We start from the raw sequence: 18078 nt of genomic DNA on the forward strand, positions 1-18078 counted from the left end.
GATGGAGTTTGCACAGTGACTCTCACACTGATCAATCTTTGACATTGCTTAGTTTGCTGAGCTTCTGTGAGTTATGGCTGCCTTGTAAGAGATGTCAATGACGCTGCCAATTGCCTGTTCCATGGGGCTATAGCATCCAGTATGCGTCCGAGGAGCATGGACCAGCGCCAGCACCTTTGGAGCAGCCGGTGCCTTCCCTTTGCTAGTACTGTATTCCTGCTGCTCCTGTGGACCCCTCTGCACCCAGGAGACTCGGCCTTTGTTTAAATCCCATCAGTCTGCCTTAGGGAAAAAATGTGCTACTATAAAATTTACTATGTTTAAAAATAGTTTCCTAGGAGGCAAGCTCAACGGACCAAAACACCAGTGTGAATGGAAAGGAGTGAGGGAGCATTGTAACCCATGTCCAGACTCTTTGACTCTCGGTTACAGATTCTGGGACTTTGAAGTGAGAATGCTTTGAACCTTAGCAACCATCGTCCCAGTGGTTGAACTGTCTTCTGTTTTATTTAAAGTTGCAGGGGGAGACACAGCTAATGTAGCCCGTGACAGCGTCCTGCTACTTAAATCAACAATGTATTGCATGCCTAGCATGTGTCTATCTATGTATTTGCATAAACAAATTAACTATCTCAGCTTTTTATTTTCAAGTAGGTCTTATGAAAAAAAAAATTTAATTACATTGTCACCTTGATGATTTTTTTTTCCTTCTGGCTTTGTGAATTAAAAAAAAAAAAAAAAGATGTGCTGGCTGGTCCTCTGTACCTGACGGGTCTCTCGCTGGTTTGAACACAGCATGCAGGTGATTTGACCCATATAATAGCTACAGAAAAGGACATCTTTCCTGGGAGGCCAGTCAGAAATTATTGTGTCTGTGTGCTTCTATTCAGCCCACGGTGTTTCTGTGGAGAGATGTGGCCTGTGGAAGAATGCAATTGAATTCCAAGGTTTTCAGCCAGTACTTGATGAATTTGGGAGTGTGTTATGAGATGGCAGAAAATAGGGACACTTCTTGTAGAAAAGACAAATTTTGGGCTGCAGGTTTTATGGGTGGGTTGTTGTTCAGCCATCGCCCCCCACCCCACCCCATGCACACACACTGGAAGTCCCACTTCAGGCTCCATATCCCCTGCTGCTAGGAGTCTTAGCTAGGGTCACCCCTGTAGATACCTGGGAGCCTTCCCTGTCCCTGAGATGACCCCTCCCCACTGATTTCCATTCTCTCTCCTGGTCCTTCCCCTACCTCCCCACCCCCACCCCTGCTTTCCCCACACCTGATCTCATCACCATTATCCTCCAAGCCCCTCCCCCACACAGCTCCCTCTGTCCATGCACTTCAGATGTCTGTTTTATTTTCTCTTCTGAGATTCAAGCATCCTCCCTTGCCCTGCCCCTTTCTGTCTTTCAGTCTGTGCATTGTAGTATGTTTATCCCGTACTGTATGGCCAATATCCACATATAAATGAGTACACACCATGTGAGTCTTTCTGGGTTACTTCACTCAGAATGATCTTTTCTAGTTCCATCCATTTGCCTGTAAATTTCATGATGTCTTTGTTTTAATAGCTGAGTAGTACTCCAGTGTGTGTGTGTGTGTGTGTGTGTGTGTGTGTGTGTGTGTGTGTGTCTATTCTTTGGTTAAGGGGTGTCTAGGTTGTTTCCAGACTCTGACTATTACAAATAAATCTCCTATGAGCATAGTTGAGCACGTGTTCCTGTAGTATGACGGGGCAACTTTTCAGTGCATGTGCAGGAGTGGCAAACCTGGGTCTTGAGGTAGCACTATTCTCAGATTTCAGAGAAAACACCAGATTGCTTTCCAGAGTGGTTGTACAAGTTTGCACCCCCACCAGCAATGGAGGAGTGTTCTCCTTTCTCCACATCCTAGCCACCATGTGCTGTCACTTAAATTTTTAATCTTAGCCATTCTGATAGGTGTAAGGTGTAATCTCAGAGTCCTTTTGGTTTGTATTGTCCTGATGACTAAGGACGTTGAGGATTTCTTAAGTGCTTCCTGGGTTCTTTGGCTTGCCGGGGTCTAATTTCTTAAGTCCGTTATGTATTTTGGTTATTCTGCCATTGAATAACATCTGAGGCCTGTAGGGGAGTTTTCCTCACTAGGCTGTGCTCTGCTCTCTGATAGCCCCCACCACTTATTAGGTAGATGATGCTTTGGTTAATGTCTTTCTTTGTTATGTAGATAATAAAATGTCCTGCAACCACCTGCCAAGTGGAATGTGGAGCCTGGGGGAGCCTGAGCCTTTCCCTGGGACCCAGTGACTCATATTCGGCTCCAGTATGAACCATCTCTTGTTCCCTTTGGGGTGAGGAGTGTTTTGCTCTCCCCGGTTCTTTCTGATTTTATGTGTTGAGTCTTCTCACCATCGTATGCTTGAACTACCTGATGCTACTTCCATGTTTGGCTTGGTCTCTGTGCTATAATTTAAGCGGGAGCTGCCCATCCTTTGCTTGCAAAGGATGGGATTGGCTCTCTTCGGGTGACTTTGTTAATATATCCTTTCATGAGTTCATCTGGGTAGCCCATTTGTCAGCAGACAATGCTTGCCTATACTTTTTGGTTTGATAACTATCATCTTGCCAGAGAAAAGGGACAAAGGTCGCCAGTGAGCAGCTCTGCTCCATTAGGGCAAAGGCCTGAGCTGCAGTCATGACTGCAGGCGCAGGTACCTGCCTGGTACCCAATCCATCTTCCAGATATTGGCATGCGCTTCAGGTTTGAACAGAGGGCAGTGAGGATGCAGGAGGAGTGAATAGCTCAGCAGTGGGCCTAGGTGTGGTCTCCTTCTGCAAGGTGGTCCTCAGAAGTCATGGTTGCTCCAGGGTCAAGGTGGCTCTCAGCAAATGATTGTCTCTGCTCCACGGAACAATCTTCCTGTCTTCTGGGAGAGTGCTGTGTCCTGTGAGGTTTTACTTTTCCTGGAATCAACAAAGAGTAAAGATTTAGGTCAATGTCTGGCATCTGTGCCTTCGAGTAAAATCAAAGAGAAGAACAGGCTCAAATGAGGGCAGAGATGTCTGGCTTCCATCCTACTTTTGTTATCTGAAGACCAAAGCAGGGAGTCGAACATTTTTAGCAAAAGAAGTGTCTAAATGCCTGTTGCCATGTGCACTTGAGGCTGATTGAAAACTACTGGCTTTTGTTAATCAGGATTAATTGTGGTTCAGTACAACAAACACCCAGTAAGTTCCTTAAAGCATCCATTCTGTATATCCTTGTAAGGGGCATGACCAATGTTTAGATGAATGAGTGTCTCTATACCAAAGAACTGACTTTAAGGCTCACTTCTGGGAAAGACATGGAATGTCTGGAAGACAAACCGTAGAAAAAGACCCAGAGAATGGGTGGAGAGATGGATTGCTTGGCATCCAATTGGAGGGAAAGATTGGTTGATGCCAGGTGGATGGGTAGATGTGTTGGTTGACATCCAGGTGGATGAGTTGGTTGACATCCAGGTGATGTGTATTGCTGGTTTACCAATGGGATGGATGGGTTGTTTCATGCCAACATGAATGGGTGGATTGGTTGACATCCAGGTGGGTGGATGGATGGATGGACAGATGGATGTATGGATGTAGAGCATCTCCACTAGGGTGACACCATTTTGGAAATGCAAACATTTCTCCTTCCCAGGAGCTGCCAGTAGACTTTGGTACAGTAAGCAATCTCTGTCTGGTCATGGTAGTGCATTTTGGTTTTAATCCAAGTCTCTATGCGCTTTATCACAGGTATTACCTTCTCCCGTTTTTTTAAAAGACTGGATCCTGCCTTAAGATGGACTCTTCTATAAGAAAGAAAGCTAAATGTAGTCACAAATGTCAAGAATATAATGATTTAATTTTCAGAGGAATTGTCTCAGTAATTTACCTTTTCCTATATAAAATTAACCTGCCTGTTAACAACAGCAAAATCTCCCCAGCTTTTAATATATTTTCATACAGTGCTGAGGGTTGATCTCAGAATTTTATAGTGGTGTTGTTGTTTGGAAAGAAAAACTGCTCTGTACCCACATTGTGCCTCTGAAACTCTGTGGGGCTGAACTCTGTGGGTTCAGTTTTCAAAGCAGGTCAGTGACACAATGGCGCCCACACCTGCTCATCCATGCCTTCCTGCTCGTGACTGCTCTGTGGGCCAGGCCTTGCCTTCCTCATCTGCCTCCTCCCAGGAATCTTTCTATGAGTGCTAGCCCTCCTGGAATCTCAGAAGGGCTAAGGACTGTCTTATAAACAGGCTGCATGTCAGCCAGGGTGGCATCTCTTCTCTGCTGACCTCAGGGTGGTTCTAGTGGTGGGAAATTATACTCTGAGTTTTGCAGATGGCTGGAAACTCTGGTCTTAGATGCTCGGGTTAGTGTAGAGGGCTCTTGTTCCTGTCTTAGGTGGTGTAGCCTTCTGCAGCAACCTTCACACACAGCCCTGCATTTACTGAAAGACTCATGTACCCGTTATTGAGCAATGACACCTCCTACGTGAGTGACTTTTAACCTCCTCCTGTTTACTCCCACACAGCTGCTGAGGTGGGTCCAGGGTGATCTGTGAATAATCGACTTCATGCTCTCCCTCGCCAACACATTTATCACTCGCATCTCCCCACCCCTGACAGTCTGGGGTGCTTCCTCCCCCTCAAAAGTTAAACCTTTCCTTCTCATGCTTGCTATCACCACCACCTCTGGTCTTCACAGTGCTCCCAGCTTCTATATCTGCCCCTGAATGACACCGATGTCTCTGACTCCATTTGTCCACTCTATAAACGCTGTCTCTAAGAGTGTATTCTTGTGTGTAATTCTTTCCTTTCATTAGATAGCATTGAAAAGACCCAGTTTGTGTTTGGGTTCCCAGTAATTTGCTGCCACCTGTTTTCCTGGCCACTCCCTACCCACCCACAAAGCAGGTTAAACACCTCTCACAGCCACCTGCCATGAAATAATGACCAGGAAGGAGCTTTCTTCTGCTTTTTCTTTCATTAGTTTGTTTATTTAATCACCTTACAACCTGATCACACACCCTTCCTTTCTCGCCTCCAAGTCCCACCCTCATATCCTTCTTCTCCCTTTCTCTCTTGCCCTCTCCTCAGAAAAAAGTACCAACCCACCCTGGCACATCAAGTCATAGCAGGACTAAACACTTCCTCTCCTACTGAGGCCAGACAAGGCAGCCCAGCTATGGGAAAGGAATCCAAAGGCAGGCAACAGACCCCGCTCCACTTGTTAGGGAACCCACATGATGACCAAGCTGCACATCTGCTACACATGTGTAGGGCGCCTCGGTCCAGCCATGCATGCTCTTTGGTTGGTGGTTCAGTCTCTGTGAGCCTCCACAGGCCTAGGCTAGTTTCATGTATTGGTTTTCTTGTGGTGTCCTTGACCCCTCCAGCTCCCACAATCCTTCCTCCCACTCTTCCATAAGACTCCCCAAGCTCCACCTACTGTTTGGCTGAGAGTCCTTGCATCTGTTTCCATCAGCTGGTGGATGAAGCCACTCAGAAGACAGTTATGCTAGGCTCCTGTCTGCAAGTGCAGATGAATATCATTAATATTGTCATTAATACTCTATTCCATGGCATGGGTCTAAAGTTGGGCCAGTCATTGGTTTGCCATTCCTTCAATCTCTGCTCCCTTCTTATCTCTACACTTCTTGCAGGCAGGGTAAAATTTGGGTTGAAGGTTTTGTCAGTGGGTTGGTGTTCCCCAAACTACACTAAAAGTCTTACCTTGCTACAGGGGATGGTGACTTTAGTCTCCATATCCCCTGCTGCTGGGATTCTCAGCTAGGGTCACCCCCATAAACACTGAAGAGCCCCTTCTCTTCCCAGAGATGGCCCCCCCACACTGATTTTTGTTCTCTCTTCCAGTATTTTCCCCCATTCCCAAGTCTCCCCTCAGCTGATTGCCACCCCTGTGACCCTCCCCACCCTTTCTCCCACCCAGTTCCCTCCCTCCATCTACTTCAAATGTCTGTTTTACTTCCCTTTTGGAGTGAGGTCCAAGCATCCTCCCTTGGGTCCTCCTTGTCACTTAGTTTCGTTGGGTCTGTGCATGTCTTTCTGGGTCTGGGTTACCTCACTCAGCATGATCTTTTCTAATTCCATCCGTTCACATGCAAATTGCATGATATCTTTGTTTTTAATGGCTGAGTAGTATTCTGTTGTGTGGATGTATCAGGGCTTCTTTATCCATTCTTCAGATGAGGGCCATACAGTTTTTTTCCAGATTCTGGCTATTACAAATAAAGCAGCCATGAGCATAGCTGGGCAAGTGTCCTTGGGGTATGGTGGAACATCTTTTGGGCATATGCCCAGGAGTGGTATAGCTGGGAGGCCTCTGCAAGGCAAAGGATACTGTCAATAGGGCAAAATGGCAGCCTGCAGACTGGGAAAAGGTCTTTACCAACCTCATATCCAACAGAGGCATAATATCCAAACTATAAGAGCTAATAGCCAAGAATTTATACACCAACAAACCAAATAACCCAATTTTAAAAATGGAGCACAGGGCTAAACAAAAAATTTTCAACTGAGAAATCTCGAATGGCCAATAAGCACTTAAATAAATGTTCAACGTCCTTAGTCATCAGGAAAATGGAATCAAAACAGTTCTGAGAAATTCCATCTTATACCTGTCAGAATGGAGCAAGGGGAACACTCCTCCATTGCTGGTGGGGGGTGCAAACTTGTACAACCACCCTGGAAATCAATCTGGCACTTTCTCAGAAAATTGGGAATAGCTCTTCTTCCTGGACACCCTCCTCCTGCCCTACTGGCCGCTCCTGGGATTCTGAGCAAATGCAGCTGGGTGGGCACTGCCATGAGTGCCTGGGCTCAGTGAGAGGACTGGGCTGCAGGGGAACTGAGGGGCTGGGCATGCCTGTGCTGGCAGCAAGGTGGCCCCTGAGTGTGTCGGTAGGGACCGGAGTCCCCAAAGAAAGGAAGCACATCTGTTTTGCTCACAGTCAGGTAAGGTGGTCTGTCACAGGGCTCAAGGCACAGGGTAGTTAGTGCAGCCGTCCTCAGCCTGTGGGTCGCTATCCTCTGGGGGCCCAACAACTCTTTCACTGGGGTTTCCTAAGACCGTCAGAAAACAGAGATATTTACATTATGATTTGCAACAGTAGCAAAATCATGATTGTGAAGTAGAAATGAAAATAATTGTATGGTTGGAAGGCCACAGCATGAGGAACTGTGCTAAAGCATAGCCGCTTTAGGAAGGCTGAGAATCCCCCGGCTTAGAGCATCAGCGCACAGAATGGATGTGAGTAAATGCAGTACCAAGCTGAGAACACTAGAGGGAGAGCAGAGGACTTAAAGTGGGCACAACCCAAGCCAAAAAAGTAAAAAATAAAAAGGCTGTTCTTGCCAGCGTGAGAATACCATTTTTTCCCCTTAAACTTTAAAAGAACGAGATGTCTCACTATGCGACACAAGCATCCTAGCCGTAGCCATAGTGTTTGCTTTTCTTGTTTGCAGGAAACATAAATGACATGCACACACATCTTTCTCTGATTCTAACAGGCCACAAAGACTCACAGCCTCCGTGGAATAGTGTAGGCCGGCCACGAGGTGCCCGCCAAGAAGGGCCTTGTGGTGTTAAAGTCTCAGGAAACTGCACTCCATCCTTCAACAGACTAGACCAGAGAGAAGCAGCTGGTGCAGTTAGACTCCTGCACACGCTGAATGAATACGAAGCCATGGGCTGCAGGGAGGAGCGGGAAGTTATACAGGTGGAGACTTAGCTGTGACGGGGTCGCTGTCGTGACTGGAAGCTTCTCTGATTGAGGCATCCTCTCTGGTGACTGTGGACACAACCTCCTGCCATTAGCTCTTTGCAGGCAAGTTGGGGGTTGGGCTAGAGCCCAATTCAGAGGGATTCGGTGAGGTCTGAACAGAGGGAAAGACCATTCAGGAATGTTCTTTGCCTGTGATGTCAGACCAACTCTGAGCTGATAAGCCAGCTTCATTCCAGTCCACCGGCTGCAGCCACACCCTAGTCATTTTTCTCTTGCTATGACAAAATCACACTAAGGAAGGGTTGCTCAGGGTTATGGTTTGAGGGTCTTATCCGCTGCGGTTGGGAGGGCGTGGCATCAGGTGTACGAGACAGCTACACAAGTTGTGTCCAGTCATGGATACAGAGAGATAGATGGGAGTGCCCCCTTTTTATTCAGCCTGGGAGCTCAGCCCACGGGATGGTGTCATCTGCCTTGGGGGGGGGGGCACGGGAAGGTTTGAGTGTCACTTAGCCCAGTATAGAAGCCCCCACCTGAGGTTTGCTTCCACTGTCACTGTAAACCGTGTGGGGCTGACAATCAGTGTTGGCCACCACAGGCCACTTCCTCTTTTGGCCACCCTTTCGATAATTCCACTCTGCTCAAACTCTTTGCTTAGGCTGTACCCCAAGCTCTCTGGGCTCCTCTGTATTTGGTGTGGAAGGGTGGTTTTGGCTATGTCTCATTACCACCCGCCCTCCCCGCAGTTGCTCATCGGATAAGAAGTGAGGCCCAGTGGTAGCTCGTGGCCACACACGCAGAGCAGGGAGCTGGGGCTCTGCACGGAAGCTGTGTCCGCACCTGAGCCTCTGCCACGAGGCTTTACAACTCACACAGTAGGTCCTGGCTTTCTGTGTGCTGCGCTCTCGTCTTCCTGGCTTTTGGGCCTGGCAGAGGCTCTGGTACAGAAAAGGCCCAGAGCTGTCTTGACAAGGCAGAGGTTGACCTTGAGGCAGAGTAGAGGCAAGCAAACAGAACCAATTAGGGCTGAGTTAAAGGGTGTTAGGGAAACAGAGGGAGCAGGCTTTTTGACTCTACAGCCACCTTGCCTTTAAGACAGCACTTTTTCTCCTCCAGATAAGGGGACGGCTTCTGGTAGTTAATTTCAACACATGCATAAAAAAATTAAGTTCAGTCATTTTTTAATGGAAGCCACGAGGGGAATCAGTGAGGTTGTCCATGCACACAAGGCTGTGATAAGAGATGGATTCTTATATGAACTTTAAAAATTAAAGATTGCATACATCACTTTGGGAACAATGGCACGTCTCCCGTCCGCATCTGGAGGAAGTGACATGCTAAGATTGAGTGCTCTACAGGGTGCCTGCAGCAGCCACAGCAGAGGCTCTTCCTACCTGTAGCCTAAAGCTGCCAGTTCTCTGCCTGTTGTTCCGGCCTTGTCCCCTCACAGGGAGGAGGAAAGAAAGGACTTAGAGAGTCACCCGCTCCGTAAACCAAATTAGTCATTTAGCAAAGTTCCACGGGGAAGTCAACTCTGAAGGAAATGAGACAGGAATGGATTTGGAACTATCAAAAACTGACATGCAGCCAGCGTTGGATTCAGTTCAGTTTTAAAGTCAGAACAACTTTATGTTTTACCATCTGCCTCGCCAAGAGCCTTGTAAAATCTGAATACCACAGTCCGTGGAGATTCGCATGTGAGGTCTGCTTTCCCGGAGGCCATTTAAGGAACATACAGCCAGAATAAATAATGCTGGGGCTTGTCCAGGAATACAGTCAGTAATTAGGAACTGCAGAAAAAAATACATCAAGTCTCCTGTGTGAGGTGAGGGGCCTGGATGTCCAGTCTGTTCCTCCATCCTGCAGGATGCCTCACCCTTTCCCAATATACACCTTCCTTCCACACAATGGGAATCAGGCATGCTGGCACTTAGAGAAAACAGGTGAGTGTGCTACCATCTTCCAACCAGGTGACAGAACTGCCGGGTTTAAAAGCACAGCTCCGAACTGTGGTGTGAGGCACATTTATTGCTCACAATGGCCAAGTACATGAGAGAGAAACGACTTTGCCAGATTCTCACGTTCTAGGTTCCTGTGTATTGGAGAAGGTAGCATACTCACACACGGGTCTCTCCTTTCTCTCCCCGCACACGATCACAAGTGTGTTCTCACAGAGGCATTGGCCTGTTGCGTGCTTTATTGATAGGACATGCACGTGACGTTGTACCGGATGCTCATTCAGCTGTTTCTCCTTGACCCTTGGTACTCGCATTGTGGCGACTGGTTCTCGCTGTCCACTCGTGAGCATGCCCACTCTCCATGTAGAGTGTCATCCTTCTTTCTGTGTGGGCTGGACGCTTATGAGGATGAAGACGGTGCCTGGCGAATGCTCCTGCACCTTTGTTGGCAAGTTTAACCTGCTTAGTGAGGAAGGAGCTGGGAAAGGCTAGTTCTTGTGCTGAGCTGAGCCAGAATACAGCTTGCAGCTGAAGGCAGGATGGAGAGGGGCTAATTCTCACATGGTGATCGTGAAAACAGAAGAGCAGCACATTGCCTTGGAAGACACCCAGCAGCGGCTTCAGTTGTGAAATAGTGCCGATGGCCTGGACAGGTAGATTTGCTATGTGTACATGTGGAGGTCAAAGAGGCCTCCCAGATGGCTGAATCAACGGGCTGAAACTGTAATCAGATTCATTAAAATATTTTCTTCCAGCTCTTACTGAAGACAGTAGGGCACATTTGTGTGTCTGTGGGATCGACATGATCTTTGTGGATGTGCCATTCTCTTCCTCCAGCAAGCCTTGGGCATATGCAAACGAGCGATTTCATCTCCATGTGTCCTCGTTTCTCAATCCGCTTGACAGATTCTAAAACTCATCTTGACTTTTCCATGCCTTCCATGTTTCCATGCCCCGAGTTTTGTTTCTGTCAGCTGTAGAGAAAATAAATAAATAAATAAATAAAGCCTTCAAACTAGAGCAGCACAGTGGGAGAGCAGGGCATCGCAGCCTTCCACATGGTGTTGCTACAGCGTCCCTGACCCAAGGAAGACACTCTAGGAAGCTGACAGAAGTCAGTGTAAAGAAAAGCATCACACAAAGTGCTAGTAAATAAAATGAGAGGAAAGTTGCAAAGGTTTATTCACCAGATTTACCCCAAACTGTAAGATTGGCTCAATTTATAAAAAGAAATTAACTAGATTAATGTAAGAAGTCACAAAAGGCTTAGTGCTACCCTCACAGGGTAGAAAAACATGATAAAATCTAACCCATTTATATTTTAACAATTAAGAATATAAAGATGGCACTTTTACCTGGTGAATCCTTACCTCTAAGACCGAAATCTGACAAGACCGCCCTCACCATGGCTGCTCACTGACTCCTGAGCTTCTGGCAAGGATACCCTGGAAGAAAGCAACATAAAAGAGATTCAGATTCGAAAGTAGGAAAAGAAAAAGATCTATTCTTAGATAGCATGACCTTACACACACAGAATACAAGGACACACGCACACATGCACATATGCACACATACACATGAACACACATGTAAGATCTATTCTTAGATAGCATGACCGTATTACACACAGAGAAAATAAGGGAGATACACACACACACACACACACACACACACACACACACACACACACACACACACATACATGTGAACTAAAAGGGAATCATCCAACCTACAGGATATATGGCCAATAACAGAAACCACGTTTCTCTAATCAGCATTGAACAATCACAAATCACTTTAAGGGACCACTGCATTTACAAATAGCACCAGATATAGTAAACTACTTAGAGAAAAGTTTAATGAAAGAATCATATAAATTTTGTACATTTAAGACAGCAAAAAAAAAAAAACTGTTGAAGAAAGTAAGAAAATCTTACATAACAAAAAATTCATTATTTATCTATTGAATGGCTTCATGTTGCACATAAGGCGGTGATCTCTAAAGTGATCCACAGGTCACATGAAATCTGGCTTTAGGTTGTAGACTAATATTTAAATGTAAAATGCCAGGCTGGGCAAGACAATTAGAAAAAGCAAAGAAAAAAAAAATTGAAACACCACGTCACAATTCCAAAACTGCTACAAAGCCACAGTAAGCCAAGACAGTGCGGCACCAGCATTAGACTAGATACACAAATTAGCAGAGAAGAAGAGACAGTCTAGAACTAACCCTTTGGTTGTGGCGAGAGGTTCTGGAGCCGTTCACTGGGAAAAGAAGAACCTTGTCAACAAGCAGTGCCGAGAAAGCAGAAGATCCGTGTGCACGGGAACGAAGCCTCACACCACACACAGATGCTGCCTGAGACAGACCGTGGAACCCGCGAGGGCTAAAGCCACACACCTGTTTAGAACACAGAAGAGGAAATCTTCACAAGCTGGGACTAGGCAAAGATTTTGTGTCTGACACCAGCAGCAGCGAAACAAATGAACCCTGATTCATCTGCTTGTATCATAACCCACAACAGTCACGTTTCCTGTAGGAGACTGCCAAAATGTCCAAAGCAAAGTGTTTCTCTAGGATAAGGTACTCTTATAATCCGGCAATGAAAAGAAGACAGACCCTGATGAAGGCTGTAGAACCTGGCAAACTGTGGTTATAGAGGAAAAACTTTAAAAGATACAATAAAATGCTCACAATCTTAATAATTAAGGAAATGCTAATAAAAAGTCTGAGAGACATTCCATGTCTGCCACAGAGCCTAAAGACCAAGAAACTAGTTTGACAATGGCATGTATCATTGAGGGCACAAAGAGATTTGAACACCAGCACTGGTGGGACCTGTGGGAGGCAGTTTGTCAGCTCTTCAGCTTGTCAAATATAGAGTGATTGTGGGACCCATCATGTCCTCTCCTGGGGATGTAGGTAACAGAACGGAAAGTCTACGTCCACACAGAGATGTGCGTGACATTTGCACCATCGTTTGTTATTCATGAACAGATAATCGATAAAAGCTGAAAGTGTGGAAGCTATGTCAGTGCTCACCCATTAAAAGAAACAGGAAAATAAGGTATCCACGAAACTCCATGTCACTTAAAGAGAAATGACGTGGATTCCAGTGGCAGAGTGGATACAACATGGAAATATTGTGTGACAAGTCAAACGCAAGCAGCCTCATGGGGTAAGATTTCTATATACCATGTGACCAGTTTGAGATCCAAAGATAGTGAGGCAGGTGGAAGATGCCAGCAGCAGCAGCAGAGTGGTCCAGGTGTTGGGTGTTTTTTAAAAGTGTGTGTGTGTATGTATGTATGTATGTGTGTATGTATGTACGTACGTACGTACGTATGTATGTACGTATGTACGTATGTATGTATGTATCTATCTATCTATTAATTCATTCACTCTACATCTGGTGTTAGCCCCATCCCTCCTCACCTCCCAGTACCCTCCCATCCCTGTTCCTCAGAAAAGGGAGCCTCTCTTCCCAACCACCCCAGCTCATCAAGTTGTGTCAGGACTGGGCGTGTCTTCTTTCCCCGTGTCCTGGCAAGGCAGTCCCACCAGGGGGAGGCCATTTTACCTAGCCTCACCCACAGTTCTCAGTCTCCAGCCCAGCCAGTCCGTTACAACAGGGAACACATGCACTTTTGTCTTGGCCATGCCATTCTGCAAGAAAGAACTGTCTCTTTGGTCCTCCCTGCAACTTTCCAAGACAACCTCTGGATTGCTGAGTGGAATGAATCACTCTGTTTTCTCACCCCTTATTTGTGCGTGGGCTTGCTTCTTTAGCTTGTGTGTCTGGCTGCCTTCCTCCATCCTCCAAGACATTAGTCACCTGAGGATGCAACATACAGACTTAAAAAAAAAAGATAACTTGAGTTTTGCTGTGTAGCCCTAGCTGGCCTGCAGCTGACTATGTAGACCAGGCTGGCCTTGAACTCAGAAAGATGAAGCCTGCCTCTGCCTCCCGAGCTTTGGGATTTTAGGTTTCCCCACTATGACCAGCAACACATGCATTTTGATTATCTTATTTCAGTCAACTTTCGAAGCCGCTTTGCATGCAGCGGTCCTTTAGGAACCATGTAAACTGAGGTACGCCTTCAACTGAAAGTTGCATATGTGATCGGTATTGAAAACAAAGGTTATTTATTCCCTGTGTTTTATGTTTGAGTAAAAAAAAAAAAAAACTGTGTAGTCACTTGGAATGGCATACGTGTTCTGAGCTCAGTGTGACCAAGTCTATCCTGGACACTCCCACTAAAGTGCTATGCTGCATGCTTGGTCACTGAGCGAGCAGGATGTGCTTGTCTATATTGTGCTGTTGGTCTCTCTTGGCCATTGGTGATGAGTCCTGCGGGTCATGACAGGGCACTGTCCTTCCTATCTTTACCCTGTGACATTATCTGTCCAGCATCTGAAGTCCGCAGGCTTGACGTGATAGTTGAAGAATTTATTACTGCCTTGAGAAAGTTTCTGGGATCCATGGAGACTCAAGCAAGGGAACAAGCAGAAGGAAGGGAGGTGTTCAGGCCTGTTCATTACTTCCAACATCTCCAAACAGCATGTGGGGGAAGAGACGGGAAGAAAGGAAAACTGTTGTGTAGAGAGAACCTGTTAACAACACTGCCACAAGATCTTAGCTTTTATTTGCGCATTTTTATGTACATATAAGCCATTTGCTATTAATCAATTTACTGATTAAGCGACCATGTGCTAGGAAGTAAAGGGTTAAAGGTGACCGTGTGCACAGATTAGTGGAGGACAAATTCAGAAACCAAAATTACAGTAGCAAGCAGGGGTATGCAGTCCTATGAGCAGATGAGCTCACTGGGAAGTATGAAAGGCCCTGCTACGTCACTCTCAGTCATCGCCGTGTGTCTCTATAGTTGGGGTCTCTCTGTCTCATTGGTTGGTCGGTTTGCCTGTGTGATCTCCACACTGGGGGACTGGGGTATTGATCCGTGCTGGCACACTCTCCCACCCACAGCTTTGGTATCTTTGAGCACATTAGCGTCTGTGAACCTGTTGATTCAAAATGTCCATCCGCTGTGCTGATTTCGCTGCTCCGCGCAGCCGGAGACTCGAGGCGCTTGCCCTTGCACTGCTTGCCTGACAGCACCACGAGAAGCATCCCCCTCCCGTGTGACCTGAGCTCCTTCCTCATGTTCCATTTCTCAGCAACTCAGCTCCTTCCACTTCCCCTGCAGCAGTTTGAATGAACGTTTCCACCCAGTTTTATGGTTGCCCAGAGCATGGATTCTCAGGATCACAGGTATGGAAGATCTCAGAGTGCTAGGTCTGGCTCAGAGGATGGTACACCGATGATGGTGGTCACAGATGATGCTGGTCACCGATGATCTGGGTTCATGGACCACAGGGACCCAAGCACTCTCTCTCTCTCTCTTTCTTGCTATTCCCCTCTTTCCCTCTACCCATCCTTTAGATTTAAATGAGATGATGACTTCAGCAAGGTCTCCTCAGACACCAGGGATGGTTCCCATGTTACCCACTGGACACAGCTTTCCTGCTGCAGTTCCTGTTGTTCTCTTGTTGTAAACGCTCAAGCATCCTTCTTGACCCCAGAGCCGCTGGCAGAAGTGTCTGGGATCTGTGCTGCAGTGTGCTGTGGTTGGAGCTCAGTGCACAGCACTCTGTCTTGTGGCACAAGTTCTTAAAAGAACACAAAAGAGAAACATGAGAACATTTCTTGAGACATCCTGCCATTTCTCCAGCACTGCAGAGATGCAGCAGGACACTGTGTGTGTTTATCACAGTGGCAGATGGAGATCCTATGGAGACCTGAGGACGCGGCATTTAAGTCTCTCTCACTTTTTATTGTATCATGCATGCTGTCTAGACTTATTATTCCTAAAGGACAGCCTGCTGCCTTTCCCAGCTTCTTCCTCTTACATGCTGAGCCACTGGGTGGCCTCATGCCATCTGACCTCTTCAAAACTCAGAGACCAGACTATCATAGTTAGGGTTCCTATTGCTGTGGTAAAACCCCATGAGCGGAGCATCTTGGGGAAGAAAGGGTTAGTTTCATCTCACAACTCCCAGAACATGCTTCATTGCTGAGGGAAGTCAGGGCAGGAACTCAAAACAGGAACATGGAGGCAGTAACTGGTGAAGAGGCCACAGAGCAGTGCTGCTTATGGGCTTACTCCTCACTGTTCAGTCGGACTCTGTTCTCAGACAACTCAGGACCACCAGCCTAAGGCTGGCCCGCAGCAGGCTGGGCCCTCCTTCATCAATCGAGAAAATGCCCAACAGGCTTGCGTACTGGCCAATGTGGTGGTGGGACTTCTCAACTGAAATCCCCACTTCTCAAATGACTCCAGCTGATGCCAAGGTGACAACTAACCAGGATGGTTTCCTTTTCTCACAACACACCCACTTCCTCATTGAGGAAATCCATCATTGGTGACAATCTCTTTGGTCTACCCCATTCTCAGCACTGTGACAGTGTCAAGCCCCCACCACCTCAGCTTGGACTACAATGAGAGCTTCCATGTTGCTTTCTTGCTGGCTACCTCATTTCCTCAGCCCTGGTCTTCAGCATCTCACAACTCAGGTGATGACACCCCGTCTGCTACGTGAGATGCCCTCATATTTTAGGTTACGGAGCCTTTTGGCAATCTATGGACCCTCTGCAAAGTCTATAGGTATGCCCAGGGAAAGCTGGGCTAGGCAGGAAAGTTATTGACTCCATAGATAGTGTCATTCCCAGACAAACCGTGCCTGTCTCCAAAACTCCAATATTAGCTGCTTCTTGTGTGCAGTGTGACTGTTCCCGCATCCCCGTGCCATGTGGCAGGTGTGTGAATGCACAGTGCCCTTGCTAGGATGCTTCTTCTGACAAGGGGGCTTTCCCCCCTCTGCTGCACCTACTGCCAGAGCTATGCCTGTCTCCCCAGTTCTTCCATAGGCCATATTAATTACAGTAACTTATCTACCACACCAGAAAATGTCTGTCTCCATACATGTGCATCTGTGGGTGGATAAATGCACATATGATAAACTAACACCCTCAGTCCCCATGTTCTACATCTCTGAGAATTCTCCTCAACCAATTGCAGCTATGTGAGGATATCACATTTTATAACTCTAGGATTGGTGAGTGCTGGAGGCAATTCCTCAGTCAGGAAAGGAGTCCCACCTCCAGCAGCCACACTATAAAAGCCAGGCCCGTGGCACTCACCTGTAACCTCAGTGCTGGCTAGGAGAAGACAGGAGCATCTTTGGAGCTTTCACACCTGGCTGTCTAGACAAACTCATGACCTCCATCCATGTTCAGTGAGATATCCTGTCTCAAACAATAAGGTAGCGATCCAGTGAAAACCTTTGGCCTATACACACGCACACTCCCCCAACATATACCAAAAAAAGCTGTGCACATTGTTCAGAATAAAATGTGCAAATGTGACAATGCAGCTCAGCAAATCTCGGTCTTGTATATTTAGACCAGTTCTCACCCCTCAGATCAAAATGTGAAACATTTTCGTTGTTCTAGAAGCTTCCCTTTTTCTGCTAATAATCTATTCTTCCTTTTCTTCTACTATAACTCTTGAACTTCATGCAAGTAAACCAGGTCATAAATTTAACACTCTCAAAATACCTCCCATCAGGTTCATGTGAGATTTTAACTCAGGAGTTTTTTCTTCACAAATGTCACAGTGTCACGGTTACTCTTCTTTGAAACACTTAATTAACACCTGCAAGTAGGGTTTGAAGATGTGTATCCATGGCCGCCATGGAGGTGTGAAAGTAGTTCCCCTAATGCAAACAGCTTAGATGTGTTAATGGTCACAGCAATATTCTAAAAATGTCTATTAAAACTATTACAGTTGAACTATTAGGTAACAGTCCGATTCCTCTGTGCACACTGAAATCGCATACATTAAAACATACCTTGCCTTTCTTAATGAGGTCTTGCTTACTGTCTGTAAATCTTTTTGTTGTTGTCGTCGTTGCTTGAGATGGGGTTTCACTCACTATGCAAGCTCTGGCTAGTCTGGAACTCTCTGTGTAGACAAGGTTGGCCTCGGGGTACAGGACAGAGAGAGAAGACAGCTGAAGAGAGGGAGACTAACAGAAAACACAGAAAAGCCCCCGGGTTTGATTCAGGGATCCTTCGGCCTCTGTCTTCCAAGCTGAGTCTACAGGTGGCCAATACTGTGCCAAGCCTGTTTGGACATCGTCTGCCAGCACCTCCTTTCTCTTTATATCCTTGATGAACCAACTCTGCGTGTTGCAGTGTTCAAGGTAGACAGGTCCTGCTGCACTGTCCACCCTGATGCTCAGAGGTGGCAAAGCACCTCACTAGCACTTCAGAAGAAGCTTACCTGATGCACGAGCTCTCTGTAATGTATGCATTGA

Source organism: Acomys russatus, chromosome 27 (genome assembly GCF_903995435.1).
Source record: "Acomys russatus chromosome 27, mAcoRus1.1, whole genome shotgun sequence".
Classification (NCBI taxonomy): Eukaryota; Metazoa; Chordata; class Mammalia; order Rodentia; family Muridae; genus Acomys; species Acomys russatus.